The sequence below is a fragment of the Urocitellus parryii genome, chromosome 7, assembly GCF_045843805.1.
Source record: "Urocitellus parryii isolate mUroPar1 chromosome 7, mUroPar1.hap1, whole genome shotgun sequence".
NCBI lineage: Eukaryota > Metazoa > Chordata > Mammalia > Rodentia > Sciuridae > Urocitellus > Urocitellus parryii.
This window is the reverse complement of record NC_135537.1, coordinates 110623887-110634347: the sequence shown is the minus strand read 5'-3', so window position 1 is coordinate 110634347 and position 10461 is coordinate 110623887. Positions and strand designations below refer to the sequence as shown.

Genomic DNA, 10461 nt, shown 5'->3' with positions numbered 1-10461 from the left:
CAGACTCAGTAACTTAGCAAGACATTATCTCAAAACAAAAAATTTAAAAAGGACAAAAAAGGGGGGAGGTGGCAGGAATCGGGAATGTAGCTCAGCAGTAGAGTGCCCCTGGGTTCAATCCCCAGTACTGCAACAAACAACAGGAAAAGAACACTGACCATGAAAATACCTACTTCACTTTTATTTGGGGTAGAAAAAAAAAATGCTAACTTTGTGCTCAATTGGCTTCAAAATTCCAATGGAACTTGAGACAGGTACTCTACCTTTCTCATACTCCTATAGTTTTTAATGTGTCAATCTATAGCACTCTTTCTGTCAGTCTTTCTATGTTGATTTATGTTGCTAAAAATCATAAAAAGAAAATATTGGGAATGAAGTAATTTTGCATTCGAAAGATACTTTTAAATGAGAATTATTTGCTAAGAATAGAGTAATAATTCAGTTCAAAATAATCCCTGTTGCTGTTCACTCTGTTTTCCCTTACTCTTCTTTATCATAGCATTTACCACTAGCTGAGGTTAGATTGTCTATTTGCAGGCATGTTCCTTATCCATCTCTCCCACTAGTATGGAAACTTCCTGTGGACAAGGACTTAATTTTATTTACTACTGTATTAAAGTTGCCCAGTACATAACAATCTCTCAAAAATATCTGTGGAATGGGTGAATGAACAGGTGAATCTTTGATAACTCTAAGCCCCTCACTTAGGGAATTATTTCTGATATATGCAACTTAAGAGTTAATATGATATTGTTATCTTAATGAGATTTAAATGTGCTAGACTCTTTTATGTTTGAATATGGGACTATAGAGTCCATTAATAAAATAGAAGAAATAATTGATTTCTAGTAAAGTACCATATAAAAAAATTTTATGCAGGAGTAAATGAAGTGAGATAATTTTGCTTCATCATTGCTTTTGGATATGTGTAACTATGTAAAATGTTTTAACATTTTATATCATAAAGGTAATAAAGTTTCCCTCCATTCATACACACTGACCTCTTGTCTTGTGCCCCAGAGATAACCTAAGAGTTCTGGAAGTTTTATGCAATATATTTTTTGTGTAGTGGTCACTGATGAACTTACTCCCTATGCTTGGTGTACAAGATAGCTTATCACTTATCTTTTTCCTCACAGGTTCTTCCTTATTGGGCAGCAGAGAGGTCTGGTCCTGCCAGTTAGCAGGAGCCCAGTTGTTCTCCTTCATACATTCTTCTTTCATTTTGACGCAGCTACTTTCGAGGAACTGCTTGGTCTTTTAGCTCTCTGTTGCTTGCCTTCTCCCCAGGATGGCTCCTTGGAAACTTATTTGGGCACTCACTAGTACTGTGATGAGAGCATGGGCCATACCTTATCCCCCTGGTTAGCCTGCTGGCATCTGCTCTTAGAAACTGAATCTAGAGGACATGAGGACTGTGCTCCCTTGGCTTTGTCTGACTTTGCCCATCTACAATTTCTCAGCAAAGTGGCCCCTCAAATCTCTTTCTCCCCATACCTTTTCCTTGAGGACCTCCTTTGTAAACTGGCTAAACAACAGGACCAGCTCCCTACCCTTTGTTTCCCTTTCCATGGTACAAAGGAACTTTTTAGTGTACAAATACATCCTCTCCACACTTGTCAGCTAAGGAGTCCTCAGGCACTTAATTCAGGTCCTTTATCTGTCTCATCACAACACGCAGAGGATTTTTCCTGCCAGAAACTCTGACGGGCAGTATCTTTCCAGTCAGTCAAGTGGAAAAAGGAGCCAGACACCCACTGCTTTCAATGCCTATGTCTTCTTTGCACAGCCTTGAAGGTTGAACTTTTATTTCACTTCTTCCTCCTATGTGCTAGGGCCTTTTTGTATGACTTATCTTCCTCTGACCCAAGTACTGTGTCTTAGGAAATGATAAGTGCAAGTTCAGGGAGAGAAATAAGCTTGCCAATAAAAAAACATGAACTGGGAGCTACTTCAACATGGCATGTTTCATGCTCTTTTATTTAGCTTAACTAATCAAAAGTGAGGTCATACTATATACAATGCTTTGTTCTTTCTGTTTCAATTTGTTATTTCTTGAGGACCTTACCATATTCAGACACATTTATCTGTCTTATTCTTTTTAAGAGGTACATAGTATTGCACAAAAAGTAACATTTTATTTTGCCAGTCTCCTACTAATGGGCATTACAGTTATTTCCAATAATTTTCTATATATTGATGCTATAATGAATGTTGTTACATACAGTCTTTTTCACACCCATGTGAGTATATCCTTTGGTTGTATCTTCAGTAACAAGATTATTGAACCAACTGGTATGTGGATTTAAGATTTGGGTAAAAAGGTTTTATAACTTTGTCAGTCTCATCTATAAATATTAAGTCATAGTTTTCCCTTAAGATAATTATTTTAATAACTACAGCAGTGATTAAAAGAACATGGAAGTACATTTGGAAGAAAGAGAGGAAGAAATAGGAAGGATGAGTCATTTGGTGAGTGCCAGTATAATCTGGGAGATAAGCTCATGGGTGTTAAAAGCTTTTAGATGGGTAGGACCTTCGGCTCTGCAGTGACATGCTATATCACCTTAGTTTCCCCATCTTCACACATCTGGAACTGTGTGAAGAAAAGTCAGGTAAGGGCTGGGGATGTGGCTCAAGCGGTAGCACGCTCGCCTGGCATGCGTGCGGCCCGGGTTCAATCCTCAGCACCACATACCAACAAAGATGTTGTGTCCGCTGAGAACTAAAAAAAATAAATACTAAAAATTCTCTCTCTCTCTCTCTCTCTCTCTCTCTCTCTCTCTCACTCTCTTTAAAAATAAAAGAAAAGTCAGGTAATACAGGTGAAATATTTAGCATTCAATAAATGCTTGCTCTTAGTACTGCTACTATGCTGGATGTTTACCTGTACTATGCAGTGACAAGTATGTAAAAGCAAGTACTAGGCTAGTTGGAAAAGCACAATAAGCCCACCAGAAACCACCAGGAAACAACAGAACTTCAAAAGCCCTAACTGCCCTAAAAATCCAGATCTATTTTGCAGATAGCTTATATGAAGAATTTTTTTAAAAAATCTATTCCAATAAAATAACTTATTTTGGGGTGTTTGATGCTTTGAAGAGCTTTCTCTAAGTTTGCAAGACTTTCTTGAAAGCATCTCACAAGTCTTATATCAAGTGGATACATCAACCTTATTTTTCAAAAGTTTGATTGCATGTTTGTCATGGTTCTATAGAGTCAATATTCTGAAAAAATTTTGCAAAACATTATTGATATTTAGGTTAAAAAATAGCCTCAGAGTAGAATTGAGGTCTATCTGGTTCTTCCAATGGGTTTCAAAGGGAAATTTTAGGTTTGTTTTCAGGATTTTTTATTTCGTAAAATATAAGTCCTACGCAGGTCACTGATGGAGGATGTGGTAGTGCCTGCCCTGGCTCAATAGAGGAAATGATGAAATAATGAAACTTAACTGTAGTGCTCTCCAACCAGGAGACGGAGAGACAGATACAGCTTTTCCCAGACCTGGACCTATTATATTATGACATATCTTTAGTGGTGTTATGGAAATGCTTCTTGGGACCATCTCTATTCTCTCCTCTATTACTCATCTCTTACAGTTTTAGGATGAGTCAGACCTGGAACTGAGCCTTCATTCTGGGTCTAACTACTGAGTGTTATCAGGCAACTATTTTAAATCTATACTTCTTTGTTGTCCACTAGGGACAGATATCCATAAATGTGGACATTTACGCATATTTCTGGAGATTTATATTCTCATATTATATGAGAGGAAGGTGCCAATTGTCTTTCAGAGAACTGAGATTCTGAGATTTGCCTTAGACCCCATAACTCATAATGAAAAGTCCCAAGTTGACCCAGAGTTTCCTGATTTTGGGTGCAGCATTCTGACAATAAAAGCAGTGACCTAATGGGGATGAAGTGAAGGCAGGAGGGACCCTCTAGCATTATCTCCAACTGTAAAGTAGTTCAAATATCCTTCAGAAAGACAGACTCTAGAAAGACCCACCTGCTCAGTTCCAGGGTGCACCAGTTCACTTGCTGCTTCTTTCCAGCATTCATGGATGCAGCTCCTTTCTTTAGATTCCAGGTGAAAATCTTGGAGTCCTGCAGATGCCTTTATTCCTCTTAGCCCACATGTAATCTTTTGGAATTCCTATTTATTTCATCTTGTAAATCTTGCAGATTTATTCACATCTCTGTCTCCACTGTCAACCAAGTTGCCATCACTTTCCACCTGGATCAAAATTTCTATGTGGTCTCAAGTGCAAACTTTTCACAGTGTGAATCTGCTGCCTCTTAAACCTTCAGTGGCTCTTATGGCTGTTGGGTTGGGAGCACAACATGATGGGGCTGCCAGAATCCTGTGAGACCTGATTCTTTAGTCGTCCAGTGCCATTTTTCTCCCCACTGTGCTCCTTCCCCCTCCTCCCTGCATTTGTCAGCTCCTTCTTGCCATCAGCCCTTACACACAATACCCATTTGCCTGGAGCATTCTTTCCTACCTTCCTGCTCCTTTGCCCTGTCAGCACATTACTTGCCCTGTAGTTCTTATCTTAAATGTTTAATTTCTTAAGAAAACATTTCCTAACTAACCAGTTTTTAGGGTTTCCTTAGAGGCATTCCTGGAAACCTTTCTTCCCTCTGTGTGTATGCATATCACTGTCTGTATCTAATTCATTCATTTGCATAAATGTTCCAATTATTTTGATTGGTCTCATCATATTACATGTTCCACAAGAGCAGATAAAAAGACTGCTTTTGTTCACTATTTTTAGTATTTAGAAAGTTTGTTTAGTGAATGAATAAAGTTTGTGTTAAGCTTTTCCTTAAATCTTCCTTGATCTATCTTAACCTAGCCCTGATCACCAAAGGCCCATCTTTCATATATTTACACTTAGTCGAGCACATATTAATACAAGCATGTCTTTAATTTTTTTTTTTTTGTAATATTGAGGATTGAGCCCAAGGGTAATCTACCAAATAGCAACATTCCCACCTTTTCTTAAATTTTGAGACAAGATCTTGCTAAGTCATTGAGGCTGGCTTTGCACCTGTGAACCCCTGCCTTAGCTTCCCCAGTTGCTGGGATTACGGGCATGTGCCTCTGCAATACATGCATAAATTTTATATTCTCTTTAGATAACTTCTACCTTCCATTTTGCCCATCTTCACTGATATTTTCGAGTCTGAATATCTCAGATAGGAAATAGCAAGGACCTTGTGACTGTAAGGAAGGGAAGTACTTAGTAAATCACCCTTCCTCTCTGTCTTTTACTGAACTGATGGGGAAATCCCTTTACTCATGAAAATCAGGGACAGAGTCAGACTGGAGGCATGAACTGTCATCATTTGTATTAAGGCTTGAACCCGGGCTGGGGATGTGGCTCAAGTGCCTGGCATGCGTGCGGCCCGGGTTCAATCCTCAGCACCGCATACCAACAGAGATGTTGTGTCCGTCAAGAACTAAAAATAAATATTAAAAAAAAATTCTCTCTCTCTCTCTCTCTCTCTCTCTCTCTCTCTCTCTCTCTCTCCTCTCTCACTCTCTCTTTAAAAAAAAAGGCTTGAACCCTAAATAACTCAGGAAAGGAAGTTTGAATTCTATAGTTATTCATAATCTATTGAATTCCTTTCTCTGTAAGAAATATAGCAGTACAGTGGTCTCTGAGATCTTTGGATAGATCGTCTCACATATTTCATACTATTATAAATCATAACTAAAAATTGCTTTAAACTATACCCTATATCTAGACAGGCTCTAAGATTGATAGGTGATTGGGATCTATGGCATACAGCCTATGTGTTGCACAGATCACATAAACTATTGGCCAGAGGCTACGATTGGGTGGGGAGGCTCTGAGGTCTTCCCTGGGGCAGCTTGGAGTGTCCCCAAGAACCAGAAATTTGGCATTGTGAAACCAGGGACTCTCCGAGATAAGGCATACAGTGCCTCTGCCCTTAGTGCTTAGTAAATACTGCCAATGCTTTTATTACTGTAAAGAGCATATAGGAACTGGTGCTTTAGTTTGGGGGAAGAACCAACCTGCATAGCTCTCCTTTTCTCCAAAGAATGGGCTCATTGGAATCTATCCGCCTTTATTGAGATAATCTATGGTCTGTCTCAACTTCAAAAGAGGAACATTTCTTTTACAATGCACTCCTAAGTAGAAGAATTTGTAACATATTCCCAGGGTTAGCCAAGAGGGAGCCATTTTTCTGTTTACCTGTCATTTCTGGTTACTTTCATTGCAATATCACTGAATTCCTACCCAAACTCTGAGAATTTGTCAAGAAACATGTCCCCTTCCATAACTTTTTAGTGTTTATGGACCTATAACAACATATTATTTGTACCTTTTTATTTTTTTTTCTGCTTCTAGAAAACTAAATGTGTCTTTCTTTCTAGACCTTAAGTTCCATGGGAGCAAGAATCTGTACTTTGATATCTTCTGTAATCATCAAATGCAGAACTCTCTCTGGTAGAGGGTAGATGTTCAGCAAGCTTTGATAAGCAATTCACTTAGTCCTCTCAGGAGCCTTAAAGGCAATTATCATTATCCTTGTTTTATAAATGAGGAAGCTGGGGCTCAGAAAGAGTTAATTTGCTAGTCAGTAGTGGTACCAGAATTTGAATCTATAAGTTTGAATGAATTCATCATGACAATCTCATTTCTCTGCTACAAATGAATGTTTGTGAAAAGAATGAAGGTTCTGTAGGACCAGATTTGGAGTAACTTTTTCATTTTCAGACAGACACGTTCAGTGTTTCAGCAAGCTGGGGAATCCTGATTATGCTCTGTGCTTGAGCTAGGGGGGAAGTGAAGGGCTGAGGTAGGGCAGAGGAGGATGTGGTAAGTAGGGTGGGAGAGTCTTCAGGAGTCAGGGTGGTTTGGTCTGTTCTGTTTCATACTACTCATTTTCTGGATCAGGAGTTAAGTTCTAGGTTATTTCTATACCTGAAAGCAGAATGGCTTAATTGGGAAGAGTATTTCAAGAGGTCCTAAAATCAAACATAGAGTTTGTTTACTTTCCGACTGTGTGATTGGAAGAAACAACTACAATAGAAGGGTACAAAGTGAAAAGTAAAAGAAACCTCAGCCTCATTTATTTTTCTAGATATCATTTTTGTTTCTATCAGCCTATACATAGTCTTATCTTTTTTTTCACATAAGTGAGAACATTGTATATCATGTATTTTGAATTTTTTTTATTTTAAAAATAGATCTATTTGAGGATTTCTGAGTTAATTTGGGAAACTGAATACATGATTTTGCTGTGTTTTGAGGACTACACCAAAACTATAGGAAGGAATTTATAAAAGACCAACATGTAGTAGGATGGAGCCAATAAGAAGAAGCAAAGCCTCTTAAAGTTTTGGAAGTGGAAAGGCAGATAGAACAATGAGTGGCAATGGATGTAGAGAAGCTGAACCCCAAACTGGCCACTTTCTAACAGGTGTTAGAAAGCTAACACCTGGGGCTGGGGATGTGGCTCAAGCGGTAGCTCGCTTGCCTGACATGCGTGCGGCCCGGGTTCGATCCTCAGCAGCACATACCAACAAAGATGTTGTGTCCGCCGAGAACAAGAAAATAAATATTAAAATTCTCTCTCTCCTCTCTCACTCTCTCTTAAAAAAAAAAAAAACCAACAACAACAAAAAGAAAGCTAACACCTGCCCTGACTTATTGCTCAATGGTGCTGGAGCTGGGTGTATTAAAGCACTTAGGAGGAGGAAGAAGAAGAGGAGGAGGAGGAGGAGATGTGGGAAACAGGGTTTCTAGACTGAGATTGCAAGGCACAGGTGCACACACAGACTTTGTACTAAAAATGAGGGGCTTAATGAACATATGCATACTGCAGATTTTTCCCCAGTAGTCCCCTAAGTTCAGGAGTCAGGACTTTACCCTCCAGGTAAGGACTGGAAGAGTAGATCCTAAGGCAACATCTGTGCAATCAGAATAATGACATAAAGTTATGGACACTGTTTATTGTCCTTCACTTCACAGTGAAGGTCAAGGTCAGTGACCCCATTTGCAAGCTTAAAGCTCCAGTCAACACTTTTCCCCCCTTCCTTTAAACATGAGCAGAAAACTAAACATGTGTGGACAGCATCTAATTGGAAAATTTCAAAATAAGCAAGGAACATGGAAGAAACACTGAGCAGATAGAAGAGAATCTGACATTAATATCATCAGGGAAAATATTTAATCCATGAAAGAGCAGAATAGTATAAAAATAGTGTTGGAAACAAAAAGAAGCCATGCATATAAAAATATATTAGAGATGAAAATTTAAAAGAAGAGAGTTGAATGAGAAAGTTCTCAAAAAGTAAAGCAAAAAGACAATTGAAATAGGAGAGTAAACAGAAAAGAAAATTAGAAGATGAGCCCAGGAGACCCAACAAACAAAACCTCAGAAAGAAAGAGCAGAGACTGCGCAGGAAGGAACATTTTTAGAACTGAAACATAAATTTTAAGAATAAAAGGGCCAATTTTGTTTTCCCATTCTAATGATTGGAAAAAATACCTTCAGTGTAGCTGTGAAATGTCTTACTTTGGGAGTAAGGAAGATTCTATAATCTCTCAGAGCAAACCAAAACCAAAGCAAACTGAACAAAAAAAAAAAAAAAAAAGGAAAAAATACATTGATCCCCATCCCCCACTATATATATAAAAGGAATCAATGATTTCTTTAAAAATATGAAAGACAATTCTTTTTTCTTTGTTTCTTATTTGAAAGAACTGAACTGAACTGAACCCAGGAACATTGAGCCACATTCCCCAGCCCTTTTTTATTTTTCATTTTGAGACAGGATCTCACTAGGTTACTTACAACCTTGCTAAATTGCTGAGACTGGCTTTGAACCTGTGATCCTCCTCCCTCAACCTCCCAAGCCACTGGGATTATAGGCATGAGCCAACAGGACCTTTCTTTCTTTCTTTCTTTCTTTCTTTCTTTCTTTCTTTCTTTCTTTCTTTCTTTCTTTCTTTCTTTAAATATTTAACTTTTTAATGATTGGTACAGTTTGAATTGCCAAAGACAAAACTCTTCCTTTTGCAATTGAAAAAATTTAAGGCCCTAAAATGAGGATGGCTGGAAGTCACTATCTTCTTGATAAAAAAAAGAATCAAATTTACAGAAAAGTTTCATGAATAGCTCCAGAATAGCACCAAATACTCCCATACACCGTTCAAAGGTCCCATTCAAATTTTGCCACTTGTCTCAGTAATGCACTTCCTAGCAAAAGGATTCAACCTGGGCTGGGAATGTAGGTCAGTGATAGAGCACTTGCTTAACATGTAAAAGACCTTGGGTTTCATCCCCAGTGACCTGATTTTTATATCATATAAACAGGCCCTTTGAGAGAGGAGATGCATTTGTGAAAGTCATTATACTTGTTCTAAGGCTTCTAACATGCTGATAATGTTTATTTCCTCAAATTAGACTATTTAGGTATTATTCGGTTGCCCACTAGTTGCCATTTCCACACATTCATCTGTCATAAGATTCATAAAGGGATCAAAGCCCTGTAAAATTCCTTAGACATGTCTGCCACTGTTTAATTTCCATAACCTCTTGTCCACAAATGTTTTCAGCTCAGGAGGGAGACCTTTGCTCATGGCGTCTTCATGGTAGGCTCAGCTGCTTTGAAATGGAATTGTCCTATAGTTTTTAATGTCTTGCTTTTTGTAAACTACCAGTATTTATTTTATTTTATTTTTTATTTATTTATTTTTTTTATTTTTGACATGTTCATGTTTATTTCTAGATGATGAATTTAGAAAAGGCTTCTCGGCTTCTTTTTTTCCCAGCTCTTCCCAGCAAGAATACATTACAGGTGTCGATGGTCTTTAGACCCAATAAACCAGACACACAATTGTGTGTAGTGATCACTGTTTGTTGAAGTATGGAGACATTTATTTCTAATTGAGATTCTACAACAAGTTAAGTCACTTCTCACTTTCAAGTGAGAAGGTGAAAAAGAGACACTTTCAGGCAAGCACATCCTAAGAAATAAAATGCTGGAATGTTCCTTCTCAGGAAGCTCTTGGAGCATCTACTCTATGTAGGTGAGTGAACAGGCCAAGAAAGAGGAAGGCTAGGAAAAGAGAAAACAGAGGAAGATCTCTGAGATAAAGGAGTCTCCTGGAGAGTGGTGAAGGGAGGCGCCAGGATGACAGTGGTGTATCAAATGTGCAGGGTGATTGGTGTAGATTGGGGCAGTGAGACCCTGGGTGGATTGGGTCTGCCAACTCAAGTCCTCTGCCATTGTTCCAGTCTTCTTAAAATTAATTGTGGTAAGAAACACGTAACAAATGTACTATCTTGGGCTGGGGATGTGGCTCAAGCGGTAGCACGCTCACCTGGCATGCGTGCGGCCCGGGTTCGATCCTCAGCACCACATACAAACAAAGATATTGTGTCCCCTGAAAACTAAAAAATTAATATTAAAAAACT

At 38.5% G+C, this 10461-nt stretch overlaps 1 pseudogene; it reads right to left on the bottom strand.

Moving 5' to 3' along the window:
* Nucleotides 1-9392: 9392 nt before the first annotated feature.
* On the bottom strand, nucleotides 9393-9623 carry LOC144256276 (small nuclear ribonucleoprotein G pseudogene; annotated as a pseudogene).
* Between the last annotated feature and the right edge of the window lie 838 nt (nucleotides 9624-10461).